The sequence below is a fragment of the Lithobates pipiens genome, unplaced genomic scaffold, assembly GCF_037356315.1.
Source record: "Lithobates pipiens isolate NorthernLeopardFrog02 unplaced genomic scaffold, aLitPip1_a1.2 Scaffold_1, whole genome shotgun sequence".
Lineage (NCBI taxonomy): Eukaryota > Metazoa > Chordata > Amphibia > Anura > Ranidae > Lithobates > Lithobates pipiens.
Genome location: NW_027507685.1, coordinates 61860277 through 61874469, shown reverse-complemented (window position 1 = coordinate 61874469; position 14193 = coordinate 61860277). Strand labels below are relative to the sequence as shown.

Below are 14193 nucleotides of genomic sequence, written 5' to 3'. Positions count from 1 at the left end.
AATGGAGGCATGGGTTCAAATCCCACTTCTGACAATCTGTTTACACATTTAGCTTGAACTACAATCACCACTCCCGCTGTGTTTTCATGCTACCATGTCACCGACAAAAAAACATGAAAAAAAATCCCAAAACTTTGCACATCCTACATAAAGATCAAATTCTTGAGGAAAATCTGCTAGACCATGCTGTTAAATCTGTCATTTAAAGTGCAACTTTAGTCAGAAAAGTAAGTCCTGCTACATCTCTTCCCGGTTGTCCCATTTTGCATATATACTCATGTAAAACATTAAAAAATATGCTTCTATACACTTTGAAATCCAGTAATACGCTGTTTCAACCTGTTCTGCACATACTCAGTTGCTCTCCCATTTTAGGCATATTTAAGTTATGACACCAGCCATTTGATGATTTGATAGTTTGGTTGAGAACACAAGCAAATGGGACAGTTATCAATCCCGGGATTCCATGCATGTAACTGTGTTTTGAAACCCTTAAATCAATTGGTTTACTTCCACTTTATGATTTACTTCTGTTTGGAGGCTCTGGGCTTCAGCAAATTGGAAGCCTCCAGCAAGAAGCACGTTGTTATGGGTAAAGCAAGAATTTACGAGTGAAGGTCACAGGAAGGAACTGGAAAGCAGCATAGAAAACGACCACAAAGGGACTCGAACCCTCAATCTTCTGATCCGAAGTCAGACGCCTTATCCATTAGGCCACGCGGTCTGCCACAAAGACATGATTCTGGTTTGTGGCGCCCGGATCAACCAAACACTCGGAGATCACCTGGGACATCTTCTACTTTTTTTGCTCAAGGAGATTTGGTAGAAAGGATCTGAAATGTATGACTTGGTGCAAGGTCATGCTTTAAGAAGTGCATTTGCAAAATGGCGTAGGTTCAGAGTGTTCATACAGCTCCTTGACAATGGTAATAGATCAATAGAGTACCACGAGTAGATGATATTTCAAGAGGAAGCCATAGCACCTCAATATATCTTGTCAGGATGGCCGAGTGGTCTAAGGCGCCAGACTCAAGAGCTGTTTCTTCACATTGTGTGGGTGTTCTGGTCTCCAAATGGAGGCGTGGGTTCAAATCCCACTTCTGACAATCTGTTTACACATTTAGCTTGAACTACAATCACCACTCCCGCTGTGTTTTCATGCTACCATGTCACCGACAAAAAAACATGAAAAAAAATCCAAAAACTTTGCACATCCTACATAAAGATCAAATTCTTGAGGAAAATCTGCTAGACCATGCTGTTAAATCTGTCATTTAAAGTGCAACTTTAGTAGAAAAGTAAGTCCTGCTACATCTCGTCCGGTTGTCCCATTTTGCATATATACTCATGTAAAACATTAAAAAATATGGTTCTATACACTTTGAAATCCAGTAATACGCTGTTTCAACCTGCTCTGCACATACTCAGTTGCTCTCCCATTTTGGGGAAATATTTAAGTTATGACACCAGCCATTTGATGATTTGATAGTTTGGTTGAGAACACAAGCAAATGGGACAGTTATCAATCCCGGGATTCCATGCATGTAACTGTGTTTTGAAACCCTTAAATCAATTGGTTTACTTCCACTTTATGATTTACTTCTGTTTGGAGGCTCTGGGCTTCAGCAAATTGGAAGCCTCCAGCAAGAAGCACGTTGTTATGGCTAAAGCAAGAATTTACGAGTGAAGGTCACAGGAAGGAACTGGAAAGCAGCATAGAAAACAACCACGAAGGGACTCGAACCTTCAATCTTCGGATCCGAAGTCAGACGCCTTATCCATTAGGCCACGCGGTCTGCCACAAGGACATGATTCTGGTTTGTGGCGCCCGGATCAACCAAACACTCGAAGATCACCTGGGACATCTTCTACTTTTTTTGCTCAAGGAGATTTGGTAGAAAGGATCTGAAATGTATGACTTGGTGCAAGGTCATGCTTTAAGAAGTGCATTTGCAAAAGGGCCTAGGTTCAGAGTGTTCATACAGCTCCTTGACAATGGTAATAGATCAATAGGGTACTACGAGTAGATGATATTTCCAGAGGAAGCCATAGCACCTCAATATATCTTGTCAGGATGGCCGAGTGGTCTAAGGCGCCAGACTCAAGAGCTGTTTCTTCACATTGTGTGGGTGTTCTGGTCTCCAAATGGAGGCGTGGGTTCAAATCCCACTTCTGACAATCTGTTTACACATTTAGCTTGAACTACAATCACCACTCCCGCTGTGTTTTCATGCTACCATGTCACCGACAAAAAAACATGAAAAAAAATCCAAAAACTTTGCACATCCTACATAAAGATCAAATTCTTGAGGAAAATCTGCTAGACCATGCTGTTAAATCTGTCATTTAAAGTGCAACTTTAGTCAGAAAAGTAAGTCCTGCTACATCTCTTCCCGGTTGTCCCATTTTGCATATATACTCATGTAAAACATTAAAAAATATGCTTCTATACACTTTGAAATCCAGTAATACGCTGTTTCAACCTGTTCTGCACATACTCAGTTGCTCTCCCATTTTAGGCATATTTAAGTTATGACACCAGCCATTTGATGATTTGATAGTTTGGTTGAGAACACAAGCAAATGGGACAGTTATCAATCCCGGGATTCCATGCATGTAACTGTGTTTTGAAACCCTTAAATCAATTGGTTTACTTCCACTTTATGATTTACTTCTGTTTGGAGGCTCTGGGCTTCAGCAAATTGGAAGCCTCCAGCAAGAAGCACGTTGTTATGGGTAAAGCAAGAATTTACGAGTGAAGGTCACAGGAAGGAACTGGAAAGCAGCATAGAAAACGACCACAAAGGGACTCGAACCCTCAATCTTCTGATCCGAAGTCAGACGCCTTATCCATTAGGCCACGCGGTCTGCCACAAAGACATGATTCTGGTTTGTGGCGCCCGGATCAACCAAACACTCGAAGATCACCTGGGACATCTTCTACTTTTTTTGCTCAAGGAGATTTGGTAGAAAGGATCTGAAATGTATGACTTGGTGCAAGGTCATGCTTTAAGAAGTGCATTTGCAAAATGGCCTAGGTTCAGAGTGTTCATACAGCTCCTTGACAATGGTAATAGATCAATAGAGTACCACGAGTAGATGATATTTCAAGAGGAAGCCATAGCACCTCAATATATCTTGTCAGGATGGCCGAGTGGTCTAAGGCGCCAGACTCAAGAGCTGTTTCTTCACATTGTGTGGGTGTTCTGGTCTCCAAATGGAGGCGTGGGTTCAAATCCCACTTCTGACAATCTGTTTACACATTTAGCTTGAACTACAATCACCACTCCCGCTGTGTTTTCATGCTACCATGTCACCGACAAAAAAACATGAAAAAAAATCCAAAAACTTTGCACATCCTACATAAAGATCAAATTCTTGAGGAAAATCTGCTAGACCATGCTGTTAAATCTGTCATTTAAAGTGCAACTTTAGTAGAAAAGTAAGTCCTGCTACATCTCTTCCGGTTGTCCCATTTTGCATATATACTCATGTAAAACATTAAAAAATATGGTTCTATACACTTTGAAATCCAGTAATACGCTGTTTCAACCTGCTCTGCACATACTCAGTTGCTCTCCCATTTTGGGGAAATATTTAAGTTATGACACCAGCCATTTGATGATTTGATAGTTTGGTTGAGAACACAAGCAAATGGGACAGTTATCAATCCCGGGATTCCATGCATGTAACTGTGTTTTGAAACCCTTAAATCAATTGGTTTACTTCCACTTTATGATTTACTTCTGTTTGGAGGCTCTGGGCTTCAGGAAATTGGAAGCCTCCAGCAAGAAGCACGTTGTTATGGCTAAAGCAAGAATTTACGAGTGAAGGTCACAGGAAGGAACTGGAAAGCAGCATAGAAAACAACCACGAAGGGACTCGAACCTTCAATCTTCGGATCCGAAGTCAGACGCCTTATCCAATAGGCCACGCGGTCTGCCACAAGGACATGATTCTGGTTTGTGGCGCCCGGATCAACCAAACACTCGAAGATCACCTGGGACATCTTCTACTTTTTTTGCTCAAGGAGATTTGGTAGAAAGGATCTGAAATGTATGACTTGGTGCAAGGTCATGCTTTAAGAAGTGCATTTGCAAAAGGGCCTAGGTTCAGAGTGTTCATACAGCTCCTTGACAATGGTAATAGATCAATAGAGTACCACGAGTAGATGATATTTCCAGAGGAAGCCAAAGGACCTCAATGTATCTTGTCAGGATGGCCGAGTGGTCTAAGGCGCCAGACTCAAGGGCTGTTTCTTCACATTGTGTGGGTGTTCTGGTCTCCAAATGGAGGCGTGGGTTCAAATCCCACTTCTGACAATCTGTTTACACATTTAGCTTGAACTACAATCACCACTCCCGCTGTGTTTTCATGCTACCATGTCACCGACAAAAAAACATGAAAAAAAATCCCAAAACTTTGCACATCCTACATAAAGATCAAATTCTTGAGGAAAATCTGCTAGACCATGCTGTTAAATCTGTCATTTAAAGTGCAACTTTAGTCAGAAAAGTAAGTCCTGCTACATCTCTTCCGGTTGTCCCATTTTGCATATATACTCATGTAAAACATTAAAAAATATGCTTCTATACACTTTGAAATCCAGTAATACGCTGTTTCAACCTGCTCTGCACATACTCAGTTGCTCTCCCATTTTAGGCATATTTAAGTTATGACACCAGCCATTTGATGATTTGATAGTTTGGTTGAGAACACAAGCAAATGGGACAGTTATCAATCCCGGGATTCCATGCATGTAACTGTGTTTTGAAACCCTTAAATCAATTGGTTTACTTCCACTTTATGATTTACTTCTGTTTGGAGGCTCTGGGCTTCAGCAAATTGGAAGCCTCCAGCAAGAAGCACGTTGTTATGGCTAAAGCAAGAATTTACGAGTGAAGGTCACAGGAAGGAACTGGAAAGCAGCATAGAAAACGACCACGAAGGGACTCGAACCCTCAACCTTCTGATCCGAAGTCAGACGCCTTATCCATTAGGCCACGCGGTCTGCCACAAGGACATGATTCTGGTTTGTGGCGCCCAGATCAACCAAACACTCGAAGATCACCTGGGACATCTTCTACTTTTTTTGCTCAAGGAGATTTGGTAGAAAGGATCTGAAATGTATGACTTGGTGCAAGGTCATGCTTTAAGAAGTGCATTTGCAAAAGGGCCTAGGTTCAGAGTGTTCATACAGCTCCTTGACAATGGTAATAGATCAATAGAGTACCACGAGTAGATGATATTTCCAGAGGAAGCCATAGCACCTCAATATATCTTGTCAGGATGGCCGAGTGGTCTAAGGCGCCAGACTCAAGAGCTGTTTCTTCACATTGTGTGGGTGTTCTGGTCTCCAAATGGAGGCGTGGGTTCAAATCCCACTTCTGACAATCTGTTTACACATTTAGCTTGAACTACAATCACCACTCCCGCTGTGTTTTCATGCTACCATGTCACCGACAAAAAAACATGAAAAAAAATCCCAAAACTTTGCACATCCTACATAAAGATCAAATTCTTGAGGAAAATCTGCTAGACCATGCTGTTAAATCTGTCATTTAAAGTGCAACTTTAGTAGAAAAGTAAGTCCTGCTACATCTCGTCCGGTTGTCCCATTTTGCATATATACTCATGTAAAACATTAAAAAATATGGTTCTATACACTTTGAAATCCAGTAATACGCTGTTTCAACCTGCTCTGCACATACTCAGTTGCTCTCCCATTTTGGGGAAATATTTAAGTTATGACACCAGCCATTTGATGATTTGATAGTTTGGTTGAGAACACAAGCAAATGGGACAGTTATCAATCCCGGGATTCCATGCATGTAACTGTGTTTTGAAACCCTTAAATCAATTGGTTTACTTCCACTTTATGATTTACTTCTGTTTGGAGGCTCTGGGCTTCAGCAAATTGGAAGCCTCCAGCAAGAAGCACGTTGTTATGGCTAAAGCAAGAATTTACGAGTGAAGGTCACAGGAAGGAACTGGAAAGCTGCATAGAAAACAACCACGAAGGGACTCGAACCTTCAATCTTCGGATCCGAAGTCAGACGCCTTATCCATTAGGCCACGCGGTCTGCCACAAGGACATGATTCTGGTTTGTGGCGCCCGGATCAACCAAACACTCGAAGATCACCTGGGACATCTTCTACTTTTTTTGCTCAAGGAGATTTGGTAGAAAGGATCTGAAATGTATGACTTGGTGCAAGGTCATGCTTTAAGAAGTGCATTTGCAAAAGGGCCTAGGTTCAGAGTGTTCATACAGCTCCTTGACAATGGTAATAGATCAATAGGGTACTACGAGTAGATGATATTTCCAGAGGAAGCCATAGCACCTCAATATATCTTGTCAGGATGGCCGAGTGGTCTAAGGCGCCAGACTCAAGAGCTGTTTCTTCACATTGTGTGGGTGTTCTGGTCTCCAAATGGAGGCGTGGGTTCAAATCCCACTTCTGACAATCTGTTTACACATTTAGCTTGAACTACAATCACCACTCCCGCTGTGTTTTCATGCTACCATGTCACCGACAAAAAAACATGAAAAAAAATCCAAAAACTTTGCACATCCTACATAAAGATCAAATTCTTGAGGAAAATCTGCTAGACCATGCTGTTAAATCTGTCATTTAAAGTGCAACTTTAGTCAGAAAAGTAAGTCCTGCTACATCTCTTCCGGTTGTCCCATTTTGCATATATACTCATGTAAAACATTAAAAAATATGCTTCTATACACTTTGAAATCCAGTAATACGCTGTTTCAACCTGCTCTGCACATACTCAGTTGCTCTCCCATTTTAGGCATATTTAAGTTATGACACCAGCCATTTGATGATTTGATAGTTTGGTTGAGAACACAAGCAAATGGGACAGTTATCAATCCCGGGATTCCAGGCATGTAACTGTGTTTTGAAACCCTTAAATCAATTGGTTTACTTCCACTTTATGATTTACTTCTGTTTTAAGGCTCTGGGCTTCAGCAAATTGGAAGCCTCCAGCAAGAAGCACGTTGTTATGGGTAAAGCAAGAATTTACGAGTGAAGGTCACAGGAAGGAACTGGAAAGCAGCATAGAAAACAACCACGAAGGGACTCGAACCCTCAATCTTCTGATCCGAAGTCAGTCGCCTTATCCATTAGGCCACGCGGTCTGCCACAAGGACATGATTCTGGTTTGTGGCGTTCGGATCAACCAAACACTCGAAGATCACCTGGGACATCTTCTACTTTTTTTGCTCAAGGAGATTTGGTAGAAAGGATCTGAAATGTATGACTTGGTGCAAGGTCATGCTTTAAGAAGTGCATTTGCAAAATGGCCTAGGTTCAGAGTGTTCATACAGCTCCTTGACAATGGTAATAGATCAATAGAGTACCACGAGTAGATGATATTTCCAGAGGAAGCCATAGCACCTCAATATATCTTGTCAGGATGGCCGAGTGGTCTAAGGCGCCAGACTCAAGAGCTGTTTCTTCACATTGTGTGGGTGTTCTGGTCTCCAAATGGAGGCATGGGTTCAAATCCCACTTCTGACAATCTGTTTACACATTTAGCTTGAACTACAATCACCACTCCCGCTGTGTTTTCATGCTACCATGTCACCGACAAAAAAACATGAAAAAAAATCCCAAAACTTTGCACATCCTACATAAAGATCAAATTCTTGAGGAAAATCTGCTAGACCATGCTGTTAAATCTGTCATTTAAAGTGCAACTTTAGTCAGAAAAGTAAGTCCTGCTACATCTCTTCCCGGTTGTCCCATTTTGCATATATACTCATGTAAAACATTAAAAAATATGCTTCTATACACTTTGAAATCCAGTAATACGCTGTTTCAACCTGTTCTGCACATACTCAGTTGCTCTCCCATTTTAGGCATATTTAAGTTATGACACCAGCCATTTGATGATTTGATAGTTTGGTTGAGAACACAAGCAAATGGGACAGTTATCAATCCCGGGATTCCATGCATGTAACTGTGTTTTGAAACCCTTAAATCAATTGGTTTACTTCCACTTTATGATTTACTTCTGTTTGGAGGCTCTGGGCTTCAGCAAATTGGAAGCCTCCAGCAAGAAGCACGTTGTTATGGGTAAAGCAAGAATTTACGAGTGAAGGTCACAGGAAGGAACTGGAAACCAGCATAGAAAACGACCACAAAGGGACTCGAACCCTCAATCTTCTGATCCGAAGTCAGACGCCTTATCCATTAGGCCACGCGGTCTGCCACAAAGACATGTTTCTGGTTTGTGGCGCCGGATCAACCAAACACTCGAAGATCACCTGGGACATCTTCTACTTTTTTTGCTCAAGGAGATTTGGTAGAAAGGATCTGAAATGTATGACTTGGTGCAAGGTCATGCTTTAAGAAGTGCATTTGCAAAATGGCCTAGGTTCAGAGTGTTCATACAGCTCCTTGACAATGGTAATAGATCAATAGAGTACCACGAGTAGATGATATTTCAAGAGGAAGCCATAGCACCTCAATATATCTTGTCAGGATGGCCGAGTGGTCTAAGGCGCCAGACTCAAGAGCTGTTTCTTCACATTGTGTGGGTGTTCTGGTCTCCAAATGGAGGCGTGGGTTCAAATCCCACTTCTGACAATCTGTTTACACATTTAGCTTGAACTACAATCACCACTCCCGCTGTGTTTTCATGCTACCATGTCACCGACAAAAAAACATGAAAAAAAATCCAAAAACTTTGCACATCCTACATAAAGATCAAATTCTTGAGGAAAATCTGCTAGACCATGCTGTTAAATCTGTCATTTAAAGTGCAACTTTAGTAGAAAAGTAAGTCCTGCTACATCTCTTCCGGTTGTCCCATTTTGCATATATACTCATGTAAAACATTAAAAAATATGGTTCTATACACTTTGAAATCCAGTAATACGCTGTTTCAACCTGCTCTGCACATACTCAGTTGCTCTCCCATTTTGGGGAAATATTTAAGTTATGACACCAGCCATTTGATGATTTGATAGTTTGGTTGAGAACACAAGCAAATGGGACAGTTATCAATCCCGGGATTCCATGCATGTAACTGTGTTTTGAAACCCTTAAATCAATTGGTTTACTTCCACTTTATGATTTACTTCTGTTTGGAGGCTCTGGGCTTCAGCAAATTGGAAGCCTCCAGCAAGAAGCACGTTGTTATGGCTAAAGCAAGAATTTACGAGTGAAGGTCACAGGAAGGAACTGGAAAGCAGCATAGAAAACAACCACGAAGGGACTCGAACCTTCAATCTTCGGATCCGAAGTCAGACGCCTTATCCAATAGGCCACGCGGTCTGCCACAAGGACATGATTCTGGTTTGTGGCGCCCGGATCAACCAAACACTCGAAGATCACCTGGGACATCTTCTACTTTTTTTGCTCAAGGAGATTTGGTAGAAAGGATCTGAAATGTATGACTTGGTGCAAGGTCATGCTTTAAGAAGTGCATTTGCAAAAGGGCCTAGGTTCAGAGTGTTCATACAGCTCCTTGACAATGGTAATAGATCAATAGAGTACCACGAGTAGATGATATTTCCAGAGGAAGCCAAAGGACCTCAATGTAACTTGTCAGGATGGCCGAGTGGTCTAAGGCGCCACACTCAAGGGCTGTTTCTTCACATTGTGTGGGTGTTCTGGTCTCCAAATGGAGGCGTGGGTTCAAATCCCACTTCTGACAATCTGTTTACACATTTAGCTTGAACTACAATCACCACTCCCGCTGTGTTTTCATGCTACCATGTCACCGACAAAAAAACATGAAAAAAAATCCCAAAACTTTGCACATCCTACATAAAGATCAAATTCTTGAGGAAAATCTGCTAGACCATGCTGTTAAATCTGTCATTTAAAGTGCAACTTTAGTCAGAAAAGTAAGTCCTGCTACATCTCTTCCCGGTTGTCCCATTTTGCATATATACTCATGTAAAACATTAAAAAATATGCTTCTATACACTTTGAAATCCAGTAATACGCTGTTTCAACCTGCTCTGCACATACTCAGTTGCTCTCCCATTTTAGGCATATTTAAGTTATGACACCAGCCATTTGATGATTTGATAGTTTGGTTGAGAACACAAGCAAATGGGACAGTTATCAATCCCGGGATTCCATGCATGTAACTGTGTTTTGAAACCCTTAAATCAATTGGTTTACTTCCACTTTATGATTTACTTCTGTTTGGAGGCTCTGGGCTTCAGCAAATTGGAAGCCTCCAGCAAGAAGCACGTTGTTATGGCTAAAGCAAGAATTTACGAGTGAAGGTCACAGGAAGGAACTGGAAAGCAGCATAGAAAACGACCACGAAGGGACTCGAACCCTCAATCTTCTGATCCGAAGTCAGACACCTTATCCATTAGGCCACGCGGTCTGCCACAAGGACATGATTCTGGTTTGTGGCGCCCGGATCAACCAAACACTCGAAGATCACCTGGGACATCTTCTACTTTTTTTGCTCAAGGAGATTTGGTAGAAAGGATCTGAAATGTATGACTTGGTGCAAGGTCATGCTTTAAGAAGTGCATTTGCAAAATGGCCTAGGTTCAGAGTGTTCATACAGCTCCTTGACAATGGTAATAGATCAATAGAGTACCACGAGTAGATGATATTTCCAGAGGAAGCCATAGCACCTCAATATATCTTGTCAGGATGGCCGAGTGGTCTAAGGCGCCAGACTCAAGAGCTGTTTCTTCACATTGTGTGGGTGTTCTGGTCTCCAAATGGAGGCGTGGGTTCAAATCCCACTTCTGACAATCTGTTTACACATTTAGCTTGAACTACAATCACCACTCCCGCTGTGTTTTCATGCTACCATGTCACCGACAAAAAAACATGAAAAAAAATCCAAAAACTTTGCACATCCTACATAAAGATCAAATTCTTGAGGAAAATCTGCTAGACCATGCTGTTAAATCTGTCATTTAAAGTGCAACTTTAGTCAGAAAAGTAAGTCCTGCTACATCTCTTCCCGGTTGTCCCATTTTGCATATATACTCATGTAAAACATTAAAAAATATGCTTCTATACACTTTGAAATCCAGTAATACGCTGTTTCAACCTGTTCTGCACATACTCAGTTGCTCTCCCATTTTAGGCATATTTAAGTTATGACACCAGCCATTTGATGATTTGATAGTTTGGTTGAGAACACAAGCAAATGGGACAGTTATCAATCCCGGGATTCCATGCATGTAACTGTGTTTTGAAACCCTTAAATCAATTGGTTTACTTCCACTTTATGATTTACTTCTGTTTGGAGGCTCTGGGCTTCAGCAAATTGGAAGCCTCCAGCAAGAAGCACGTTGTTATGGCTAAAGCAAGAATTTACGAGTGAAGGTCACAGGAAGGAACTGGAAAGCAGCATAGAAAACGACCACAAAGGGACTCGAACCCTCAATCTTCTGATCCGAAGTCAGACGCCTTATCCATTAGGCCACGCGGTCTGCCACAAAGACATGATTCTGGTTTGTGGCGCCCGGATCAACCAAACACTCGAAGATCACCTGGGACATCTTCTACTTTTTTTGCTCAAGGAGATTTGGTAGAAAGGATCTGAAATGTATGACTTGGTGCAAGGTCATGCTTTAAGAAGTGCATTTGCAAAATGGCCTAGGTTCAGAGTGTTCATACAGCTCCTTGACAATGGTAATAGATCAATAGAGTACCACGAGTAGATGATATTTCAAGAGGAAGCCATAGCACCTCAATATATCTTGTCAGGATGGCCGAGTGGTCTAAGGCGCCAGACTCAAGAGCTGTTTCTTCACATTGTGTGGGTGTTCTGGTCTCCAAATGGAGGCGTGGGTTCAAATCCCACTTCTGACAATCTGTTTACACATTTAGCTTGAACTACAATCACCACTCCCGCTGTAAAAATCCCAAAACTTTGCACATCCTACATAAAGATCAAATTCTTGAGGAAAATCTGCTAGACCATGCTGTTAAATCTGTCATTTAAAGTGCAACTTTAGTCAGAAAAGTAAGTCCTGCTACATCTCTTCCCGGTTGTCCCATTTTGCATATATACTCATGTAAAACATTAAAAAATATGCTTCTATACACTTTGAAATCCAGTAATACGCTGTTTCAACCTGTTCTGCACATACTCAGTTGCTCTCCCATTTTAGGCATATTTAAAGTGGTTCTGCACTGAGGAAAAAAAAATATTTTTTATGTTTAAGCTTTAAAATGTATCTCTTTAAATAAAACCGCTTACTTTTCCTGCATTTGTCAGTGAAGCATGTCCGTTTTTAGTCCAAAGTTTGCTTTTTATTCTTATTGTTCGGCAGATGTCATTTTTCTTGTGGGCATTTGAAGCCCACAAGCAATAACTTCCGCCTTTCTTCCTTTGTTAGGAACCAGCATGCTTTGCCGGTTCCCGTGCATGCTCAGTAGCTACAGCTACGAGCGGTGTAATTCAAGAATGTTAGGACAACGGGCGGTGTAGTGTCACATTTTGCTGCCTATCACAGGATGCTGCGGAAGTGACGTTGCCGCCAGAAATTGCGTACTGCGCATGCGCGATGCGTTCCAAACACTCGCGCCGTGCGTTCCAACATAGCAAATTACCGCCCCCGTTCTCATGTGAAGCCAAACGTGGCCGGCGTGATGACGTCACGTCGGCCAAATCTCGCGAGATTTCGCAAGTGTTAGCCGCAATGACTCCTGGGATTACTCGGACGAGATCCCAGGAGACAGTGCGGGAATCAGCGGAAGTGATGCTGATCCCCGCATAAACCCCGCCCATAGCCGCAGGGGAAGAAGAAAACAAGTGCATAGAACGAAAGGTAGGAGAAATAAAAATAAAAATGAAGGGGCATTGTGCAATATGTGGAGGTTAGGAAAAACAATAGCACTAGGATACAAAAATGTGTGCAGAACCGCTTTAAGTTATGACACCAGCCATTTGATGATTTGATAGTTTGGTTGAGAACACAAGCAAATGGGACAGTTATCAATCCCGGGATTCCATGCATGTAACTGTGTTTTGAAACCCTTAAATCAATTGGTTTACTTCCACTTTATGATTTACTTCTGTTTGGAGGCTCTGGGCTTCAGCAAATTGGAAGCCTCCAGCAAGAAGCACGTTGTTATGGCTAAAGCAAGAATTTACGAGTGAAGGTCACAGGAAGGAACTGGAAAGCAGCATAGAAAACGACCACGAAGGGACTCGAACCCTCAATCTTCTGATCCGAAGTCAGACGCCTTATCCATTAGGCCACGCGGTCTGCTACAAGGACATGATTCTGGTTTGTGGCGCCCGGATCAACCAAACACTCGAAGATCACCTGGGACATCTTCTACTTTTTTTGCTCAAGGAGATTTGGTAGAAAGGATCTGAAATGTATGACTTGGTGCAAGGTCATGCTTTAAGAAGTGCATTTGCAAAATGGCCTAGGTTCAGAGTGTTCATACAGCTCCTTGACAATGGTAATAGATCAATAGAGTACCACGAGTAGATGATATTTCCAGAGGAAGCCATAGCACCTCAATATATCTTGTCAGGATGGCCGAGTGGTCTAAGGCGCCAGACTCAAGAGCTGTTTCTTCACATTGTGTGGGTGTTCTGGTCTCCAAATGGAGGCGTGGGTTCAAATCCCACTTCTGACAATCTGTTTACACATTTAGCTTGAACTACAATCACCACTCCCGCTGTGTTTTCATGCTACCATGTCACCGACAAAAAAACATGAAAAAAAATCCCAAAACTTTGCACATCCTACATAAAGATCAAATTCTTGAGGAAAATCTGCTAGACCATGCTGTTAAATCTGTCATTTAAAGTGCAACTTTAGTCAGAAAAGTAAGTCCTGCTACATCTCTTCCGGTTGTCCCATTTTGCATATATACTCATGTAAAACATTAAAAAATATGCTTCTATACACTTTGAAATCCAGTAATACGCTGTTTCAACCTGCTCTGCACATACTCAGTTGCTCTCCCATTTTAGGCATATTTAAGTTATGACACCAGCCATTTGATGATTTGATAGTTTGGTTGAGAACACAAGCAAATGGGACAGTTATCAATCCCGGGATTCCATGCATGTAACTGTGTTTTGAAACCCTTAAATCAATTGGTTTACTTCCACTTTATGATTTACTTCTGTTTGGAGGCTCTGGGCTTCAGCAAATTGGAAGCCTCCAGCAAGAAGCACGTTGTTATGGCTAAAGCAAGAATTTACGAGTGAAGGTC

At 41.8% G+C, this 14193-nt stretch overlaps 12 non-coding genes across 12 annotated transcripts; 10 read left to right on the top strand and 2 right to left on the bottom strand.

Annotated features, from left to right (window-relative positions):
- The first annotated feature begins 996 nt into the window (after nucleotides 1–996).
- TRNAL-CAA (transfer RNA leucine (anticodon CAA)) lies at nucleotides 997–1106 on the top strand. Its single transcript has 2 exons — nucleotides 997–1034; nucleotides 1061–1106. It is a non-coding gene; the product is annotated as a tRNA-Leu (tRNA).
- A 962-nt stretch (nucleotides 1107–2068) lies between these two features.
- TRNAL-CAA (transfer RNA leucine (anticodon CAA)) lies at nucleotides 2069–2178 on the top strand. The gene is made up of 2 exons: nucleotides 2069–2106; nucleotides 2133–2178. It is a non-coding gene; the product is annotated as a tRNA-Leu (tRNA).
- A 962-nt stretch (nucleotides 2179–3140) lies between these two features.
- TRNAL-CAA (transfer RNA leucine (anticodon CAA)) lies at nucleotides 3141–3250 on the top strand. The gene is made up of 2 exons: nucleotides 3141–3178; nucleotides 3205–3250. It is a non-coding gene; the product is annotated as a tRNA-Leu (tRNA).
- A 962-nt stretch (nucleotides 3251–4212) lies between these two features.
- TRNAL-CAA (transfer RNA leucine (anticodon CAA)) lies at nucleotides 4213–4322 on the top strand. Its single transcript has 2 exons — nucleotides 4213–4250; nucleotides 4277–4322. It is a non-coding gene; the product is annotated as a tRNA-Leu (tRNA).
- A 616-nt stretch (nucleotides 4323–4938) lies between these two features.
- Nucleotides 4939–5011, bottom strand: TRNAR-UCG (transfer RNA arginine (anticodon UCG)). The gene has a single exon. It is a non-coding gene; the product is annotated as a tRNA-Arg (tRNA).
- A 272-nt stretch (nucleotides 5012–5283) lies between these two features.
- On the top strand, nucleotides 5284–5393 carry TRNAL-CAA (transfer RNA leucine (anticodon CAA)). The gene is made up of 2 exons: nucleotides 5284–5321; nucleotides 5348–5393. It is a non-coding gene; the product is annotated as a tRNA-Leu (tRNA).
- A 962-nt stretch (nucleotides 5394–6355) lies between these two features.
- On the top strand, nucleotides 6356–6465 carry TRNAL-CAA (transfer RNA leucine (anticodon CAA)). The gene is made up of 2 exons: nucleotides 6356–6393; nucleotides 6420–6465. It is a non-coding gene; the product is annotated as a tRNA-Leu (tRNA).
- A 2032-nt stretch (nucleotides 6466–8497) lies between these two features.
- TRNAL-CAA (transfer RNA leucine (anticodon CAA)) lies at nucleotides 8498–8607 on the top strand. Its single transcript has 2 exons — nucleotides 8498–8535; nucleotides 8562–8607. It is a non-coding gene; the product is annotated as a tRNA-Leu (tRNA).
- A 2034-nt stretch (nucleotides 8608–10641) lies between these two features.
- Nucleotides 10642–10751, top strand: TRNAL-CAA (transfer RNA leucine (anticodon CAA)). Its single transcript has 2 exons — nucleotides 10642–10679; nucleotides 10706–10751. It is a non-coding gene; the product is annotated as a tRNA-Leu (tRNA).
- A 962-nt stretch (nucleotides 10752–11713) lies between these two features.
- On the top strand, nucleotides 11714–11823 carry TRNAL-CAA (transfer RNA leucine (anticodon CAA)). The gene is made up of 2 exons: nucleotides 11714–11751; nucleotides 11778–11823. It is a non-coding gene; the product is annotated as a tRNA-Leu (tRNA).
- A 1330-nt stretch (nucleotides 11824–13153) lies between these two features.
- Nucleotides 13154–13226, bottom strand: TRNAR-UCG (transfer RNA arginine (anticodon UCG)). The gene has a single exon. It is a non-coding gene; the product is annotated as a tRNA-Arg (tRNA).
- Nucleotides 13227–13498: 272 nt separating this feature from the next.
- On the top strand, nucleotides 13499–13608 carry TRNAL-CAA (transfer RNA leucine (anticodon CAA)). The gene is made up of 2 exons: nucleotides 13499–13536; nucleotides 13563–13608. It is a non-coding gene; the product is annotated as a tRNA-Leu (tRNA).
- Nucleotides 13609–14193: the final 585 nt, after the last annotated feature.